Source organism: Bubalus bubalis, chromosome 5, assembly GCF_019923935.1.
Source record: "Bubalus bubalis isolate 160015118507 breed Murrah chromosome 5, NDDB_SH_1, whole genome shotgun sequence".
NCBI lineage: Eukaryota > Metazoa > Chordata > Mammalia > Artiodactyla > Bovidae > Bubalus > Bubalus bubalis.
Window position 1 is genome coordinate 93,056,897 of NC_059161.1, and position 20,690 is coordinate 93,077,586.

Below are 20,690 nucleotides of genomic sequence, written 5' to 3' on the forward strand. Positions count from 1 at the left end.
CATGCAGGAAGCATCATAAGAAACAGAATTAGCTTCAGCCTTGAGGAAAGAAAAGGCTAGCAGACAAACTTGTCACAAACCACCGGGAAGCACCATGTGAACAGACCGAGGCACAATCAAGCACAGGGGGCATCCTGAGTCCAGGTGTTTGCGGCCAGGCATTTACTAAACAAGGAGCAAGAGTGAAGAGGAGACTGGGAACCACTGTCACTGCTGCTGACCTTCAGGTAAGGCTGCCAAGGCAGTGGCTTTTGGAGTTGGATTTTGAAAAATGTTGTTCAGAGCACTTGAGAAAGATTGTTGCATAAGACGTGGAGTGTAATGAGAAGGAGAAAGGAGATGGAAAGACAAATGTGAAAGAGGCAGGAGGAAAGGAAAAGAGGAAAGAGAGTCCAGGGTCAGTAGAAAAAAATATTAAAAGTCCAGATAAAATCACACGATCAGTCAGATATTTTAACTTAGCACCTACTATGTGCAGAACACTGAAACTCTATGCTGAGGATACAACAGAATAACAGCAGATGCTACCATTCTTTGAATATTTTTAGAAGGCGAGGTACTGTGGCAACAGGTAACATACTATTTTTTGTTTCCATCTTAACAACAGCTCTCTGAGGCGAGGATTCTAGACTTGAGAGGTTAGTCACCGCTGGTTAGTGACCACCAGGGATTCCCAAACCAGGTCTAGCAGAGTTATGCCAGTGTCCTTTCCTTTTTCTCTCTCCTCTGCTAAGTCACTTCAGTCGTGTCCGACTCTGTGCGACCCCATGGACGGCAGCCCACCGTCCCTGGGATTCTCCAGGCAAGAACACTGGAGTGGGTTGCCATTTCCTCCTCCAGTGCATGAAAGTGAAAAGTGAAAGTGAAGTCGCTCAGTCGTGTCCGACTCTTCGAGACCCCATGGACTGCAGCCCACCAGGCTCCTCTGTCCATGGGACTCTCCAGGCAAGAGTTCTGGAGAGGGGTGCCATTGCCTTCTCCGTCTCTCTCCTCACCTTCCCTTTAATTTTCATATGATTTTAAGCAATGTATTTGTGTATAATGTTAACTATAAAAGATACATATTTATTGTAGGAAAACTGGAAAGCACTCTTAATAAGACAAAAAAGAAATGTAGTTTTTTTTTTAATCTATGCAATTTTAAAGTAGTACAAGAAAGAACATCCTGAAATTGATTGCTAAAGTGTGTATGGAAGTTTCTGTTCTTGCAATTGTATCAACGCTGAGTGGCATTCTTTTAAAAGATGCCCATTAGATAAAGGGAAAGAGAAGCTCATTGTTATTTTAATCTGCATTTCTCCATTACTACTGAAGCTTTATGGTTTTTCATGTTTTTGGCCTTGGTCTCTTTTTACTTTGAGTGTCATACACTAGTTTTTTTTCTTCATTTTCTTTGGGAAAAGAAAGTGAAAGTGAAAGTGAAGTCGCTCAGTCGTGTCCGACTCTTTGTGACCCCGTGGACTGTAGCCCATCAGGATCCTCCATCCATGGGATTCTCCAGGCAAGAATACTGGAGTGGGTTGCCATTTCCTTCACAAGGGGATCTTCCCGACCCAGGGATCGAACCCAGGTCTCCTGCATCGCAGGCAGACGCTTTAACCTCTGAGCCACCAGGGAAGCCCTTTCTTTGGGAAAGTCTGCTCTAATTGATTTGTAATATTATATCAAGAATATTAACTTTGTTGTACTTGGCAAACATTTTCCCTAGTTTTTCTTGTTTTGATTATGTTTCGACATAAAGATTTTTTCATTCTTGTGTAATCAAACATTGCACAATTCCTTTATTTTTTTTTATGTTCTTTTGCTTTCTTTCCTTTTAAGCTCTTTATATGTTTCCTTTTATGTTCTTTTGCTTTCTTTTGTTTGGAAAGACCTTCCTTATCTTAAGATTGGCTTTTTTATCTTCTAGTGGGCTGGGTTTTGAAGGAGGCAAGGGATGTGGATTGACCCAGAGGAAGACAAGGAAGGGATTTAGGGACTCAAAGCAAATGCAGTGATGGAGTTGGTGCTGCCAGAAGCAGGCACTGGCAAATAGAAATTGGATTGCATCAGTCTAAAGACAAGCAGACATGGAGGAAAAAACTATAAGTTTGGGACCTTGAAGCCTGGGCTATGAAGCTTGATATTGATTTGTTAAACAGGAAAGAGACTCACGCCAACTTGTCTCAAAAGGGAATCCCACATGGGAAAAGGGCACTATCTAATGTAAATTTACTAGAAGTTGCACAGATGCAGGGACCCAGAAGAGCTAGGGTGCTGTTGCTGAAATCCCGGCCCTAGGTGATGACACAGTAAATGGGCACGACTGGCTCAGCAGGCGGGATAGAGGAGGCAGGTCCAGGAAATGCATCCACGGGGGAAATAAAACGAAAACAGCGACAAGAAGAAACCCGGGAGTTTGCAACTTAATAAGTACAAGAGGAGGAGACATGCAAAAGACAGAGTTTAAACCGTCTCCTGTGTCTGGAGAAAGAGGTAAGGTTTCTGTTTCAATAACAGTAGCAGGGAGATTTGGAAGGATAAACTGATTTTGGGAGCAGCACAAAAGGAAAAACCTAAGCTTAGTGTTGGCATGCTCTAATTTTTGGGTGCTGATGGAATATTTCTACGATCCCATGAATCAGAAGAAAGAGCGAGAGCAGCTCACTGGCCAAAGGAAGGAAGTTTGAGATTAGAAAGAGAACCGAAAGACTTGATTCTGTCTTCCCCAACATACAACTCGGAGCAGGGCTTGGGCTCGAAGGAAAATAAACCAGCTTGCTCTCTCCTTAGGCATATTTGGGGACTGACTAATTAATGATCAGCCTAAATGGTGTAATTTTGAGAAATGACAGCTTTTATGTTGGTGTTGATGGTTGGGGTGAGACCCTCTAAGTAGGGTTGCCAGATGAAATAATAGATCTCAGCTACATTTGAATTTAAGATGAACAGTTAAAAAAAAAAAAAAGGGTAAATATGACTCAAATGTTGTATGGGATCCCTTGACACTAAAAAAATTATTCACTGTTTATCTGAAATTCATTTTTAACTTAGTGTCATGTATTTTTTTTTGCTGGTGGCTCAGTCAGTAAAGAATCTGCCTGCAATGCAGGAGACCGCCTGCATATACACACTACTTTATATAAAATATATAAGCAATAAGGACCTATTTATAGCACAGGGAACTACTGATTAGTTATTCAATATCTTATAATAACCTATAAAGGAAAAGAATCTGAAAAAGTATATATATATTCCTTTTCAGGTGTATTTAGGCTTCCCAGATGGCTCAGTGGTAAAGAATCCTCCTGCCAAGCAGGAGACTCTAGTTGAAATGCAGTTTCAATTCCTGGGTTGGGAAGATCCCCTGAAGGAAATGGCAACCCACTCCAGTGTTCTTACCTGGAAAATCCTATGGACAGAGGAGCCTGGCGGGCTACAGTTCATGAGGTCAATAAAGAGTCGGACATGACTTAGCAACTAAACAACAGCTACATGTATTTTTCTTTGTTTAACCTGGAAACCCTACCTATAGTGGGAGATTTTCCAAGAAGATGGCAGTTCGTACTAACAGTTGGTGACAGTTGAGAAACAGTAAATATAGCAGGAAATTTCATCTTCCTAAAGTTGAAAAGATGCAAATGAAGCAGGAGGAAGAGATAATAAATGCAGAGTGAATGAATTAATCAATTTGTGTTTCCTGAGCAACTACTCTGCACCGTGCTGGGTACTTTCTGGGCTTCACTCAAGGAGATTATAATGAGTGTTAAGTTGATTCCATTCAGTTTAGTTCAGTTCCGTCATTCAGTCATGTTTGACTCTTTGCAAACCCATGAACTGCAGCACGCCAGGCCTCCCTGTCCATCAACATCTCCCGGAGTTCACCCAAACTCTTGTCCATCGAGTCGGTGATGCCATCCAGCCATCTCATCCTCTGGCGTCCCCTTCTCCTCCTGCCCCCAATCCCTCTCAGCATCAGAGTCTTTTCCAATGAGTCAACTCTAAGCATGAGGTGGCCAAAGTATTGGAGTTTCAGCTTTAGCATCATTCCTTCCAAAGAACACCCAGGACTGATCTCCTTTAGGATGGACTGGTTGGATCTCCTTGCAGTCCAAGGGACTCTCAAGAGTCTTCTCCAACACCACAGTTCAAAAGCATCAATTCTTCGGTGCTCAGCTTTCTTCACAGTCCAACTTTCACATCCATATGTGACCAATGGAAAAACCATAGCCTTGACTAGATGGACCTTTGTTGGCAAAGTAATGTCTCTGCTTTTGAAAATGCTATCTAGGTTGGTCATAACTTTCCTTCCAAGGAGTAAGCGTCTTTTAATTTCATGGCTGCAGTCACCATCTGCAGTGATTTTGGAGCCCAAAAAAATAAAGTCTGACACTGTTTCCACTGTTTCCCCATCTATTTCCCATGAAATGATAGGACCAGATGCCATGATCTTCGTTTTCTGAATGTTGAGCTTTAAGCCAAATTTTTCACTCTCCTCTTTCACTTTCATCAAGAGGCTTTTGAGTTCCTCTTCACTTTCTGCCATAAGGGTGGTGTCATCTGCATATCTGAGGTTGTTGATATTTTTCCCAGCAATCTTGATTCCAGCTTGTGCTTCTTCCAGCCCAGCGTTTCTCATGATGTACTCTGCATATAAGTTAAATAAGCAGGGTGACAATATACAGCCTTGATGTACTCCTTTTCCTATTTGCAACCAGTCTGTTGTTCCATGTCTAGTTCTAACTGTTGCTTCCTGACCTGCATATAGGTTTCTCAAGAGGCAGGTCAGGTGGTCTGGTATTCCCATCTCTTTCAGAATTTTCCACAGTTTATTGTGATCCACACAGTCAAAGGCTTTGGCATAGTCAATAAAGCAGAAGTAGATGTTTTTCTGGAACTCTCTTGCTTTTTCCATGATCCAGCGGATGTTGGCAATTTGATCTCTGGTTCCTCTGCCTTTTCTTTTTTTTTTTTTTCCTCTGCCTTTTCTAAAACCAGCTTGAACATCAGGAAGTTCACGGTTCACGTATTGCTGAAGCCTGGCTTGGAGAATTTTGAGCATTACTTTACTAGCGTGTGAGATGAGTGCAATTGTGCGGTAGTTTGAGCATTCTTTGGCATTGCCTTTCTTTGGGATTGGAATGAAAACCTACCTTTTCCAGTCCTGTGGTCACTGCTGAGTTTTCCAAATTTGCTGGCATATTGAGTGCAGCACTTTCATATAGTCGGTCATTTAAGAAGCATGTACTGAGAACCTATTGTGTGCTGGGTTCAGGCCTTGGCACTAAGTTCTCAGATGAAGAAGATCTTGTTGGAGGTTACAACCGTAGGGGAGACTAGAATAACTCAAGAAATATCCTTTGGAGACCGGTTCGAGAGGAAATCTAATTGGGAACTAAAACTGTGGCTAATGAGAGCAAAAATGTGAGCTAAGAAGTGATATTTCTTCTATCTTCATAGCTTTGCTTAGTTTCGAGAAGCAGCCATAGTTCAAAGGAATCAGTGACCTGCTGAAGCTGGTATTAATGAAAGGATAGGGCCCTGAAGCCAAGCCTTGAGTCACTCTACAGCTCTGTGTGTGACACCTCACCATAAGAAAGAGCTCATGAAACATGCCAACTGTTTCTCACATTCTAACATGAAGATGAAAAAAGTCTCAAGGTGAAAAGTCACCGTAGGAATATTCTGAAGACAAAATGCTGAGCAATAATATTCTTTCTCCAAGTTTCTGGATCCTTTGTAAGAGGTATTTCTTCTGTGACAAAGTTGAGAGTGCAGATGAGTTTTTCTGATGCGGGTGAACTATGGTGAAGAGTTCTTTGCTAAACAGATCTGGGGAGGCTGACCTGGAACCTCCTATGTCCCGGCTCCTCTTCGTGTCCCCTTCTACCCTGTCCATGGCTCAGCATCCAATCCAGGAGTGGCTGTGAAGTCATGAGACCTCTGCAGCCCTTGTGATGGGCACCTTACACACAGTGCCATGTTCCCCTTTTTAGGGCACCTCTGGTACAGGGCCACAGACAAAAGCACTTGTTAGTGTTTTTAAGAGTACTTCACAGTTTATAAAGGGCTATAATCCACATATTTCTCTCATTACTCAGAAAAATCCTGGGAATTACTTTCAGATGGGGAACCTAAATCTCAGAGATGACAGGTTATTAGTCCAAGTTCACCCTGCCTAAAAAGGTTGGTGTTGGGATTTGGGATCTAAATTCTTCTAACCCTAAATCTCACAATTAATCACATTGCGGTTGCCTGTCTTCTAGGCAATTCTTTGTAAACGTAACGAGTAAAATCCTGTTTCTGAGGACCATCTTCTGAGTACTTGAGCTTTTGGATATGAGAACTCATTATTAAGGGATTTGGCCTCAACTCTTGCCCTTCTTTCTCTGATAACAGAAACTACCATTTACTGAGCACATTCTGTGATCTATGCATCAGTGAAGCAAGTAAGTTCTTTAAAATTTAACAATTGATTACTCAGGCTTTAACCATGCTCCTTTCCAAAACATCATGAGTCCTGTTCATCCCCCAAAATGTTACAATTTTTCAAGTACCTACTTCTAAAAAATATTTATTTATTTGGCTGAGCCAGCTCTTAGTTGCAGCACATGGGATCTTTGTTTGTGGCATGTGAACTCTTAGTTGCAGCAGGCTAATGTAGGATCAAATTCTCTGACCAGGGATCAAACCCAGGCTCCCTGAATTGGGAGTGTGTGGTCTTAGCCACTGGGCCACCAGGTAAGTCCCATCAAGTGAAGTGAAAGTCGCTCAGTTGTGTCCGACTCTTTGAGACCCCCATGGACTATACAGTCTGTGGAATTCTCCAGGCCAGAATACTGGAGTGGGTAGCCTTTCCCTTCTCCAAGGGATCTTCCCAACCCAGGGATCGAACCCAGGTCTCCTACATTGCAGGCAGATTCTTTACCAACTGAGCTATGAGGGAAGCCCAGTCCCATCAAGAGTCTACTTTTAATAAAGACTCTCCTGTTTCCATATGTTCAGTCATACAGTCCTGTCTAACTCTTTGTGACCCCATGGACTGTAGCCCCCCTGGTTCCTCTGTCCATGGAATCGTCCAGGCAAGAGTACTGGAGTGAGCTGCCCTTTCCTATTGCAGGGGGTTTTCCCGAGCCAGGGATCGAACCCACGTCTCTTGCGTCTTTTGCATTGGAAGGTGGATTCTTGACCATCATACCACTTGAGAAGCCCTTAAAGGCTCTACTACAGTTTCTCAATGAGATGTAGTTGGCCCAGTTCTTGGACTTTGTGTGACATTTGGAGGATTGACATCTCCAGGAATGCTCAAGTGTTTTATTGAAGGCATGCATCCCCTTATCTTTCAGTGAGGAGGGTCCTGTGTTGATTTTCCTGAAGCTTTAATATGAGGAAGTCACAATGAAGAGAGGGGGTGGGTGGATCAGGAATGGGAGCTGCATGCCAGCCCCTGATGGGAAAAATTCAGAACAGGGCCTCTGTGTGCTCACTGCTTCACTTAGTTGATCCGCAAATATTTGCTAAGCACAGACAACACCCACATGCTAGCTGTTTGGGGATCTGGCCATATCCTCCTAGCACATGAGTAGACAGACAAGTTAATAGGTCATTTTGGTTTCCACACAAAATGCCTGCAGAGTATAAAAGATCAGGGCTTGACTTTAAGTTCTAATCACAGATCTTGATCTACAGGTTGGGGTACATGGCTTTTATTTTTTTAAGCTTTTATTATTTGCCTGGTGATATGCTATATATTTTGATATTTACCATCCAAGATTCTGTTTCCTTGACTGTAAAATAGATAGAGTAATGGTCAAGCTGACTTGTAGGGCTATATTAAGTGAGATGATGAAAATAATAGCTACAATGTGTTGAGACTGAGCCTTATGCCAGGCACCACTGTAAGCAGAGTGGTGCTTACAGAGGAGCCAGGGCGGCTACAGTCCATGGGGTCACAAAGAGTCAGACAGGACTGTGTGACTGAGGACAGGAAACAGGAGAGTCTGTATTAAAAGTGGACTCTTGATGAGACTGGGCTTCCCTCATAGCTCAGTTGGTAAAGAATCCACCTGCAATGCAGGAGATTCTGTTTTGATTCCTGGGTCGGGAAGATCCACTGGAAAAGGGATAGGCTACCCACTATTACAAATAATTACAATAATTATTTAACTCGATCCTTACAAACCTCAAGAGGTGGATACCTTTTTTGAAAAACTGAAGTATAGTTGATTTATGTTGTGTTAGTTTCAGGTGTACAACGAAATGATTCAGATATATACACAAATATATATATTGCTAAGTTCCCTAGCAACTTCAGTTTAGTTGCTAAGTCATGTCCGACTCTCTGTGACACCATGAACTATAGCCTGCCAAGCTCCTCTGTCCATGGAATTCTCCAGGCAAGAATATTGGAGTGGATTGCCATTTCCTTCTTCAGGGAATCTTTCTGTCCCAGGGATCGAACCTGCATCTCCTGTAGTGACAGGCAAATTCCTTACCACTGAGCCACCAGGGAAGCCCATATATATATATATATATGAGAACTATAGGTTATTATAAGATATTGAATACCTTAGATCCCTATGCTATAAATAGGTCCTTGTTGTTTATATATATTTATATAAAGTAGTATGTATATGTTAATCACAAACTCCTAATTTATTCTTATTCCCTCCCACCTCCAACCCATCTATCCCGTTTGATTACCATAAGTTTGTTTTCTATGTTTGTGAGTCTATTTGTTTTGTAAATAAGTTCATTTTTTTTTAGATTGCATATATAAGTGATATCATACAATATCTGTCTTTCTCTGTCTGACTTACTTGACTTAGTATGACAATCTCTAGGTCCATTCATGTTGCTGCAAATGGCATTATTTCATTCTTTTTTGGGGCTGAGTGATATTCCATTGTACGTATATACCATATCTTCTTTACCCACTCATCTGTCAACGGACATTTAGGTTGCTTCTATGTCTTGGGAATTGAAAATAGTGTTGCTATGAGGTGGATGCTCTTATTAACCACATTTCACAGATAAGCACATTAGGGCTCAGACTGATGAAGTAAGTTGCCCAAGCTCACAAGGAAAATAAATGACAGTGTTTGGACTCTAACCTATGTTGGTCAGGGATTAAATATATGTGCTCAGCTAGTGATCCACGGTGCCTTCATAATAAAAGTGTAAGAAGATTCTAATTCATGGTTTGGCAATGGCTGTTCTCTGTTGATTGTTTCTAATCCGTTTTGCAACACTAGAAACAGTTTTAAAACCAAAATTAAAAATTTCCTCTGCTCAACAGCATTGGGCCAGTTTAGTCTTGATCAAACAAACAGAAAACAAGACCATACCTTTGGAGCTTGGAAGATAAAGTGAATACGTTTCCTTTTTGCCTTAATTAATTCTTTTATCTTGTTAAAAATAGTCTTTGGTGACCTTTGGGAGCAACCTTGAAGGAGAAAAATTCACCAAAGGGCAACATACAGCCTGAACTGAAAGTGAGAAAGGTGGAGAGTAGGGAGGGAATTGTTTTTTATTAAACTCCTCCATATGCCAGTCATCTTAAGTATGTTATTCAACTCATTTTGCTCTATAAGCCTGGAAAGTTTCGAAGTGTTAGTCTCTCAGTCATGTCTGTCTCTTTGCGACCCCATGGACAGTAGCCCACCAGGCTCCTCTGTTTGTGGAATTTTCCAGGAAATGCTGGAGTGGGCTGCCATTCCCTTCTCCAGAGTATCTTCCTGACCCAAGGATCAAACCCATGTCTCTTGCTCCTCCTGCATTGCAAGAGGATTCTTTGCCATCTGAGACACCAGGGAAACCCAGTAAGACTCACTGAGCATTTAAAGTACACCTGGAAGTGTGCTGATGATGATTTATCAAATTCTTGCCACAACATTGCAAAATGAGGACACAGAACCTCAAAGAACTTAAGCAATTTGCCCAAGGTCACATGTCTGGTTGTTGACAGAAACTAGTTTCAAACTCTGGTTTGCCTGCTTTCAGTCTGCTTTTTTAATACGTTTCTGCTTTGCCCAGATGATGCTGGAAAAGGAATTCTCTGAGATTCTAAGTTGATAAGCCTAAGTTTTAAGTTCTAATTGATAAACCCAAACCACATCCCACCCTCTGAATCTTGTTCACCACTGGTGACCACACTTTCAGACAAGATGGGAAATGAGGAGAGACCAATAAAAAATTTCTATAAAATTTTTTTTATAGATTCAATAAACTAAGCATTGCTTTAAGCACTATTTTGGAAAATGTCTAGTAACTTTCAGTTTGGCTTTAAACAAATGCCTTTTAGGAGTTGCTGATTGCTCTGGAAAGACTAAATATCAGTTTCCAGAGTCTGGGAGCTTTGCAGTGAGTGTAGTGCTGGTACATCTGAGAGGCAGGTCACTTGAGCTGTAGGGTCAGAAATCCTCTGACATGGGACAGAACTCTTGGGGCACAAATAGGCTTGGGGCCAACTACTTCTGCTCTGAGTGGTCCAAATGGAGCTAGGAACGAGAGGCATCCAGTGAAATGTTTCACAGGACAATCCAACAGGCTGGTCTCACACTGCCCTCGGTCAGCCATGTGGAGAGGCACATGTTTTTAGAATGTTTTGAACTATTCTCTTATGCACTAGAAAACCAAACAGCAAAGAAAACAGCTTGCTGCTGAGTTATGTGGCTACAGTGTTTACCATCACAATTCCATTTTTCTTCCTTTTTAAATTGCTTTGTACAATGAAGACAGAAATTAAAATAGACGACCTTGGGAGTTTTCTGGTGGTTCAGTGGTTAGGACTTGGTATTTTCATTGCTGTGGCCCAGGTTCAATCCCTGGTCAGGAACCAAGATCCTGCAGACTATGTGGTGATCCCATAAGCTGTGCGGTGCAGCCCCAATAAATTAAAAAATAAAATAGTCTACTTTTTAGAAAAGACAGCAGTTTCTAGCATTTACATCTCATAAACATCTAACTATTGATGTCACCAAATTTTATTGAGCACTCACCACATATCGGCCATTGTGACAGAAGCTGATGATAAACTGATGAACGGCTCCTGCCTTTCAGGAAGCTTTCTATCCAGTGGAAAAACAGCACAGGCATGTGGAGTCACACTCAGAATAAAATGAGGTATTTTTCACAATTGAGTTACTTCCAAGGCAGGCTGCAGTGACCGTGCCAGGGAGGGCCTGGTTCATATCCCTTCTGCTTCTTAATGACACAGACACCTTGTCCAGACATTCCATCTCATCCATCACTAGTTTAACCCTCTGTTAGAGATCAAGAGTGCCATCTCATAGGACTGTTTTGAAATGCAGCACAGTACTAGACTCGCATATCATCAAGGAGATCTGCCAGATCTGCTCTGTTTTGTTTTTTCTTTAAAGATTTATTTATTTAGTGTTTTGACTGTGGTGGGTCTTTGTTGCTACATATGGGCTTTCTCTAGTTGCAGTGAGCCGGGGTTACTCTTTATTGTGGTGCGTGAACTTTTCATGGTGGTGGCTTCTCTTGTTGCAAAGCACAGGCCCTAGGAGCAGGGGCTTCAGTTGTTGAAGCACTTAGGCTCAGTAGTTGTGGCTCCTGGGCTCTAGAGCCCGGGCTCAGTAGTTGTGGTGCTCTGGCTCAGTTGCTGTGCAGCATATGGGATCCTCCTGAACCAGGGATCAAACTGTTGTCCCTTGCATTGCAAGGCAAATTCTTAACTACTGGACCACTAGAGAAGACCTGTTTGTGTTTTGTTTTTGAAAGATAATATATGCGCCTGGTGAAAAAATCAAACAGTACTGAGGAGTATAAAGTGTAACTCTCTCCTAGTTCATTTCCTTGGAGGCTACTACTCTTTTCAATCCTTTTAATGTTACTCCAGAGATGTTTTAATACTTAATATACATGTATATCTTTAAATTTTTATACAAATGATAGCATCCTATGTATACTGCTCTGAATTTTGTTTTTTTAACGTATTTTAGGGATTTAAAAATATCATTGCACAGAGATTGCATCTTTTTGGCTCTAAAGAATTACATTTTGTGGATATGCTGCAATTTACATAATCATCACCCTGTTGATAGACATTTTGGTTATTCTCCATCTTTTGCTGTTCCGATGCTGCAATGAATATTCTTTATATATATCCTTGTATGTACATTTCTGTAGGGTAAATGGGATGCTAGGTCAAAGTTATGGTCATTTTTGACAGACATTGTCAAATTATTCTCCAAAAAAATTGCACCAACTTACACACTCATCAACAATGTATGAAAGGGACCTCCCTGGTCCAAGACTCCATGCCCCCAAAGCAGGGGGCCAAGGTTCCATCCCTGTTCAGAGAACTAGATCCCACATGCTGCATCAAAGATGAAAAGGTCTCACATGCCACAACGAAGACCCGGTGCAGCCAAATAAATAAATAAGCATTAAAAAAAAAAGTTAAAAGGAGATTCCAGGTGGCATTAAAAAAAATGTATGAGGACTTCCCTGGCGGTCCAGTGGTTAAGAACCCACCTGCCAACGCAGGGGACATGAGTTCGATCCTTGGTCTGAGAAGCTCCCACATGTCGCAGGGCAACTAAGCCTGTGTGCCACAACTATTGAGCCGCACGCTCTAGAGCCCACACTCTGCAACAAGAGAAGGCTTCACGGTGAAAAGCCCTCGCCCTGCAACTAGAGAGTATCCCCAACCTCCACAACTAGAGACAGCCTGTGCATGGCTACGAAGAACCGGCTCAGTCAAAAGTAAATAAATAAATAAGAAACATTTTAAACGTATGAGAATAGTTCTCCATACCCTAGCCAAAATCATGTATTATCAAGCTTTTAAATGTTTGCCAAGCTGATGAAAAAATCTTACTTAGTTTTTTCAATGTCTCGTTTTAAGTGAAACTGAACATCTATATATATATGTGCAAAAGCCACTTTTTGTTCAGAAAGTTTGCCATAACCTAATGCAAAAACAGGAAGTTGAAGAAGCTAATGGAAGAGAGTGGATAACAGAGAACACCCTGTTTGATTATCGAAGATGAAAGATCTTGCACAGACAAGATCTGTGCAAGAAGCAGAAGCAGAATAAAAAAAAAAAAAAACCTAGGTGACCCAGTAAGTGTCAGATATGAAAGAAGAGAGAAGTAATTTAGGCAAATGAATAGATTGCAGAGAAAGGGAACACATGGTGGGAAATTTGGCCTCTAACATTACTAAATTGCTACCAAATTAGGGTTTTTGTTAGTTGGTTATATATATATACACACACACACACACACACACACACATATATATGAACATCGAACAATGACAGTAATACACACATTGCATTGATTTAATTTTATAGTGATATTATTAGGGAAATACTATAATCCATCTAAATATTTGAAAAGCAAATTAGAAAAGTAACATGTGCAAAATAAAAAATTATTGAATTGTCCTGATTCATATCGGAATTCAAAGTCTGACATATCTGACTGCAAAACCAATGCTCTTTACACCATTCCGAGTTACATGAGCTTAAAGAAAAGATTTATGAAGAAAAAAATTATCTTACATCATTCAGGGAAGCAAACTGCCTACAATATTTGCAAAGCACGAGGAATTATTCCCTGAGCTGCCACATCATCAGTTTAGTTTAAACATGACAATTCTCTGAGGAACCCATTATAATTCACAGCTGTCTCCATTCTGAACTGAGCAAGGTCATCCTCTTTATAGAAAAACACCCTCTTCCCTTCCCTCTTGTCACTTCTCTGCAACTCATTTGGGAAAACATGTTGAATTGCATTAAGACTTTAGATACTATATGCTGCTGCTGTTACTGCTGCTGCTAAGTCGCTTCAGTCGTGTCTGACTCTGTGCGACCCATGGACAGCAGCCCACCAGGCTCCTCTGTCCAGGGGGTTCTCCAGACAAGAACACTGGAGTGGGTTGCCATTTCCTTCTCCAAAGATATTGTATGAAATTGAAAGTGAAGTCGCTCAGTTGTGTCCAACTCTTTGTGGCCCCATGGACTGTAGCCTACCAGGCTCCTCTGTCCATGGGATTTTCCAGGCAATAGTACTGGAGTGGATTGCCATTTCCTTCTCTAGGGGATCTTCCTGACCCAGGGATCGAACCCAGGTCTCCCACATTGTAGACAGATGCTTTACTGCCTGAGCCACCAGGGAAGCACTGTATCAGCAGTACTTGCATTTAAATCTTTGATACATACTTGTAAAAATTTGCACTCTCTCTAGGATTTATCAGAGACCCCCAATTTCCTGGTACCCTTGCCAGCCAGTGTCCTTCCCAAACTCTTCTTTCTGGCCCATTTGGGAGGTGACACATGTCCCTCCTAATTTTACCTTGTACATTATTTATAATCAATAAAGTTAAACATGTTTATTCTCTTGGTATATTTTTGCCCATTTAAAAATGTGTTGGTTGTTTTTTCTTCATTGATTTATAAGGGCTCATTATAACTTAAAGAATTAATCTCTAAGACTTTATTATAGACTGCGAATGTTCTTCCTCTTTACTGTATAGTCATATTCAAATGTTACACAAAAATGCCTGGCCAAGAAGATAACATCTTCATTAAATATATTGACTGTTAAATTGGATGGGGATTGTGAACACATAATTAACATAACTACTTTGGAACAGTAATGGGCTATTGGAGAAAGAAATTCTTATTATTTTGGACTGGATGGTATATATAGTATCCATAAAAGTAGATTCTATATCATTGCTTATCTTGAAGAAATCATGTATTTATATTTCACTTAACACTAATCAACTTGCTAGCTTCCTTACATATGCATTATTATTTTATTTTGTCTTTTCATTGGGTAAATGCTTTCATCACTCAGTGTTTGCTGAGCCTGGCAAGGTAATTGACCACATGGCTCTTTAGTCTGTTGTTCCCAAAGCTAACTGTACACTTCATATACTAAGTCCTTAATAAAGACAGTCAAAACAAAAGTAAACATTAAGTCAAAACAAAAATATATAAATATATAGTGAACATTAACTCCCCAGCTATTGAATTATGGAGTAAAGGTAAAGAAATGACATAATAACTTCAGAAAAATAACACAAAAGTACAAGTCCCAAGTTTCTCAAATTTGGACCAGGATAAAGAGAGAACTTGGAGTCAGATTAGGTTAAAAAAAAAAAAAGAAAAGAAAAAGAATCAAAGAAAGAGGGGATAAGAAACCCCAAGAGGTTATAATTAGCTTACAAACATCTGAGGAGTGAGCAGCATAGGAAAAAAGACCAGCCTTGTTCTAGAAAAGAATTTAGACAGGAAAGTGAAAGTGAAAGTGAAGTAGCTCAGTCGTGTCCGACTCTTTGCGACCGCCATGGACTGTAGCCTATCAGGCTCATCAGTCCATGGAATTTTCCAGGCAAGAGTACTGGAGTGGGTTGCCATTTCCTTCTCCAGGGATCTTCCCGATAGGAAACTAGATGGCAAAGTCTGCCGGGAAAGAGACTGTCTAAAAAGAGTGTTGTTCCTTTCTCTGAGAGACAGCTCTCCAGAGAGGAGATGAATTTTGATTATTCAGGTTTCTAAGGACCCTACCCAGTACCTGACAAAGAGGAGGGTTGTTGAGTAAATCAACTAAATGGAATGGGCTCCATGGGAGGCAGTGAGTTCTCTATCTCTGGAAGTGGCTAGGAAGTTGGAGTGAATCCAAGAAAAGATAGGATTAGAGTACACTCTTGATTATATTTGTGGTCCTTTCTACCCAACTATGATTCTTATATTCTAAGATTGCCAAGATGTTTGCAAATCTTTAACATAATACAGTCAGCTTGTTCTCTGTCACATACTTGCCACATAGCTTCAAAATATATTTCCAGTCTATTGACTTCCATCCATCTCTGCTGCCTCTCTTTTAGCCAAACCACAATCTTTTCGTGTCTGAACTACTGCATTGGACTCTGAAAAGGTTTCCTTGGTTCTACATTTGCAGACAATGTACTCTTTAATACTATAATCAGAGGGACTTCCCTGGTGGTCCAGTGGTTAAGAATCCACCTTCTAAGACTGAGGACTTAGGCTCAATCCCTGGTCAGGGAACTAAGATCCCACATGCCTCAGGGCAACTAAGCCCTTGAGCTCTAGAGCCTGTGCTCCACAACTAGAGAAGCCCGGGCATGCTGCAACTAGGGAAAGCCTGTGTTCCACAACGAAGACCCAGTGCAGCCAATAAATAAATAAGTAAAATATATCATTAAAAATTGTAATTAGATAAGACAGCCCTGCTGCTTGTAATCCCTTAGTGGAAAAATATAAGAAACAGTAGAAAGAAAAAAATAAATTGTATGTTGTTTAGAGGTGATATAATTGCTTCAGATCAGTTCAGTGAAGTTGCTCAGTTCTGTCTGACTCTTTTCAACCCCATGAATTGCAGCACGCCAGGCCTCCCTGTCCATCACCAACTCCCGGAGTTCACCCAAACTCTTGTCCATCAAGTCTGTGATGCCATCCAGCCATCTCGTCCTGTGACGTCCCCTTATCCTCCCGCCCCCAATCCCTCCCAGCATCAGAGTCTTTTCCAATGAGTCAACTCTAAGCATGAGGTGGCCAAAGTATTGAAGTTTCAGCTTTAGCATCAGTCCTTCCAAAGAACACCCAGGGCTGATCTCCTTTAGAATGGACTGGTTGGATCTCCTTGCAGTCCAAGGGACTCTCAAGAGTCTTCTCCACCACAACAGTTCAAAAGCATCAATTCTTCGGCACTCAGCCTTCTTCACAGTCCAACTCTCACATCCATACATGACCACAGGAAAACCATAGCCTTGACTAGACGGACCTTTGTTGACAAAGTAATGTCTGTGCTTTTGAATATGCTATCTAGGTTGGTCATAACTTTCCTTCCAAGGAGTAAGCGTCTTTTAATTTCATGGCTGCAGTCACCATCTGCAGTCATTTTGGAGCCCAAAAAAATAAAGTCTGACACTGTTTCCCCATCTAATTCCCATGAAGTGATAGGACCAGATGCTATGATCTTTGTTTTTTGAATGTTGAGCTTTAAGCCAACTTTTTCACTCTCCACTTTCACTTTCATCAAGAGGCTTTTTAGTTCCTCTTTACTTTCTGCCATAAGGGTGGTGTCATCTGCATATCTGAGGTTCTTGATACTTCTCCAGGCAATCTTGATTCCAGCTTGTGCTTCTTCCAGCCCAGCGTTTCTCATGATGTACTCTGCATATAAGTTAAATAAGCAGGGTGACAATATACAGCCTTGATGTACTCCTTTTCCTATTTGGAACCAGTCTGTTGTTCCATGTCCAGTTCTAACTGTTGCTCCCTGACCTGCATACAGATTTCTCAAGAGGCAGGTCAGGTGGTCTGGTATTCCCATCTCTTTCAGAATTTTCCACAGTTTATTGTGATCCACACAGTCAAAGGCTTTGGCATAGTCAATAAAGCAGAAATAGATGTTTTTCTGGAACTCTCTTGCTTTTTCCATGATCCAGTGGATGTTGGCAATTTGATCTCTGGTTCCTCTGCCTTTTCTAAAACCAGCTTGAACATCTGGAAGTTCACAGTTTACGTATTGCTGAAGCCTGGATTGGAGAATTTTGAGCATTACTTTACTAGCGTGTGAGATGACAGCAATTGTGTGGTAGTTCGAGCATTCTTTGGCATTGCCTTTCTTTGGGATTGGAATGAAAACTGACCTTTTCCAGTCCTGTGACCACTGCTGAGTTTTCCAGATTTGCTGGCCTGGGGAAAAACAAGAGCATCTTGAAGATGTATAAAATATAAGGAAAATCTCTTCCTTATAGACAGGAAGAGAATTTAGTTCAGAGAAAAACCAATATGCAAACTTCAAGCAAACAATGACCAGTTGAAAATATAATGTAGTAATATCTTCATTAGTAATATAAAAAAAGACAAATGTCTAGGAATAAATTATGAGAAATGCACAAGCTCTGTATTATAATACTAAGGAACACAAAAGATTTGAACAATTAGAAAGGCAGGTCCTGTCTGTAGCCTGCCAGACTCCTTCTGTCCATGGTATTTCCCAGACAAGAATACTGGAGTGGGTTGCCATTTCCTTCTCCAGGGGATCTTCCTGACCCAGGAACTGAACTTTTTGTCTCCTGCATTGGCAGGTGGACTCTACTACTGAGACACCAGGGAAGCCCATTCATGAGCGTGAAGATTCAATAATAGGAAGAGAATCTATCATTAAAACTCTCCTAATAAAAATCCCAATGGATTCTATTTTTTGGAAATAGATAAGCTGATTCTCAAATTCATATAATTAAAAAAAACAGTAATAAATACTCTAAAAATAAAAGTCCCACCAGATATTAAAGCATTTTAAAGTCACAATAACTAAGACAGAAAGAGATCAGTGAACAGAGAAAAAAACATTAAAAAATACAATCAAGTACACATAGAAATTTAATATATCTATCATACAAGTCTCATTTCAAATTATTAGGGAAAAATTGTTTACTCAATAACTGCTAAATAAAAATCAGGATATCCATCTGGGGAAAGAATTAGCTTGGCGCCATATCTCTTACCATATACCAAAAATAAATTCCAGATAAGTCAAAGATTTAATTATTATTTTAAAATTACAAATAGAAGTATTGAGGTATTTTGTAAGTTTCAGAGTAAATTTCAGAGTAAAGAAAAGGAATAAACTGTCATTATTCACACACCACATGGTTATATACATAGAAAATTCAAAAGAACTCACAGATAAATTACTAGAATTAAAAAGCAACTTTAAGAAGGTTGCTGGAAAAAGAAGGTTGCTGAATATACAAATCAGCTGTACTTTTCTGTATTGGCAACGAACAGGAATTAAAATTTCTAAAGTTTCAAGTACTTAGAAATAAATTCATACCAAAAAATGAGCAAGATCTTTATGTAGAAAAATGTAAACTTTACTGAGAAAAATTAAAGGAGAACTAAAAAAAAAAAAAAAAAGAGGGATATACTATATTCATCGGTTGGAAGATTCAGTTATATAGATGTGAATTCTGTTATCTATAGATGCAATGCAATTCCAACCCAGGTCCCAAGATGACTTTTATTTTGTTTTGTTTATGAAACTCCATGAGCTAATCTAAAATTTATAGGGACATGGAATATCCAATCATAGCCAAGACACTTTCGAAAAAGAACAACGTAGGAGTAATTGCTTCATAAGATATCAAGATTTATTACAAAGCTATAGTAATTAAGTCAGTGTGGTAATGGTGCAAGAGAAGAAAATGGATGAATGGAATTGACCGTGAAGCACAGGAATGATGAACTAGCTCACTAACACCTGATTTATTGTAGAGGTGGAACTTCAAAACACTGAGGAAAGCGTGCATGCATGCTAAGTTGCTTCAGTTGTGTCTGACTCTGCAACCCCATAGACTGCGGCCCCGCCAGGCTCCTCTGTCCATCAAATTATTTAGGCAAGAATACTGGAGTGGGTTGACATTTTCTCCTCCAGGGGATCTTCCCGACAGTTAGGAAAGGATGGTCTTTTAATAAATAGTACTGGGTCATTAGATATCCATATACTAAAAAAAGGAAAGACAATACACAAAACTCAACACCAGGTAAAGCATCACCCTAAATGTGGAAAGTGGAACAATACAACTTCTAGGATATTTCTCTGGGGCATAGCTACCTTAAGATAGATAAAAAGTACCTAAACAGAATCTTAAAAAGTATAATAACAGAAAGATCAGTTTACTACATTAAATGAAGAACTTCTATTCAGCTAGAGACAGCATTAAGAAAATGAAAAGGCAAAGCACAGACTGAGAGAAGATGTATAAAACATATAATCTACAAGGACTTACATCTAGCATACAGGAAAAACACCTACAAATCAATAGAAGTCAAACAATTCAAATGTATAGATGGGCAAAAGTCTTCAAAGACTTGTCACAAAAGACAATATCCAAATGGCCAAAGAACATCAGTACTCAAGGAAATGTTAATTACACAATGATAGACCACAACATACCCACTAAGATGGCAAGCGTTGAAAAAGAAGGAAAAGGATGTGGAGCAACACCTTTTCATGCATTGCAGATGAGAATGTAAATTGGTTCAACCAACGGGGAAACTCTTTGGTATTAGCTATGGAAGTTGTATATATATATATACCTATGACCCCACAAGTCTACTCCTGGGAATATACACAACAGAAATACATTTATGTGTGCACTGAGAGACATATACAAGCACATTCCTAGCAGCACACAGCATTCATTATTTGTAAGAGTTAAAAACTGTAAACAACATAATCATAAACAATATAATGAATAATAAATGGTATAATGAACAATAAACGGTGGCATGCTTTTTTAACAGAATACTATCCAATGAAGAAATAAAACCCACAACATATGAGTTAAAGATGTTAGAATTAAAAAATATTGCTATATGTATTATCCCATTCTTAAAGCTCAAAAACAAGAAAAAATGAAACTATGGTGTTTAGGAATTCACTATTAAGCAGTAAAGGGTTTCCCTGGTGGCTCAGTGGTAAAGAATCCACCTGCCAATGCAAGAGAGTGCTGGTTCGATCCTTGGGAAAAGAAAGATCCCCTGGAGAAGAAAATGGCAACTCCAGTATTCTTGCCTGGGAAAACCCATGAACAGAGGAGCACAGCAGGTCCATGGAGTTGCAAAAGAATCAGACTTGATTTAGCAACTAAACAACAACATTATGCAGTAAAACTATAAAGAAAAGCAAGAAGTTATT

General features: G+C 40.1%; 1 long non-coding RNA gene across 3 annotated transcripts in view; it reads left to right on the forward strand.

Moving 5' to 3' along the window:
* The first annotated feature begins 1,548 nt into the window (after nucleotides 1–1,548).
* The window catches only part of LOC112585148, a 41,484-nt gene continuing 22,342 nt past the window's right edge, over nucleotides 1,549–20,690 (forward strand). For 2 of the 3 annotated variants that reach the window (XR_006551308.1, XR_006551307.1), the window contains exon 1: nucleotides 1,549–2,475. This is a non-coding gene — a long non-coding RNA (uncharacterized LOC112585148). The remainder of the gene's footprint in view (nucleotides 2,476–20,690) is intronic. The other variant, XR_003109577.2, reaches the window with a different exon arrangement.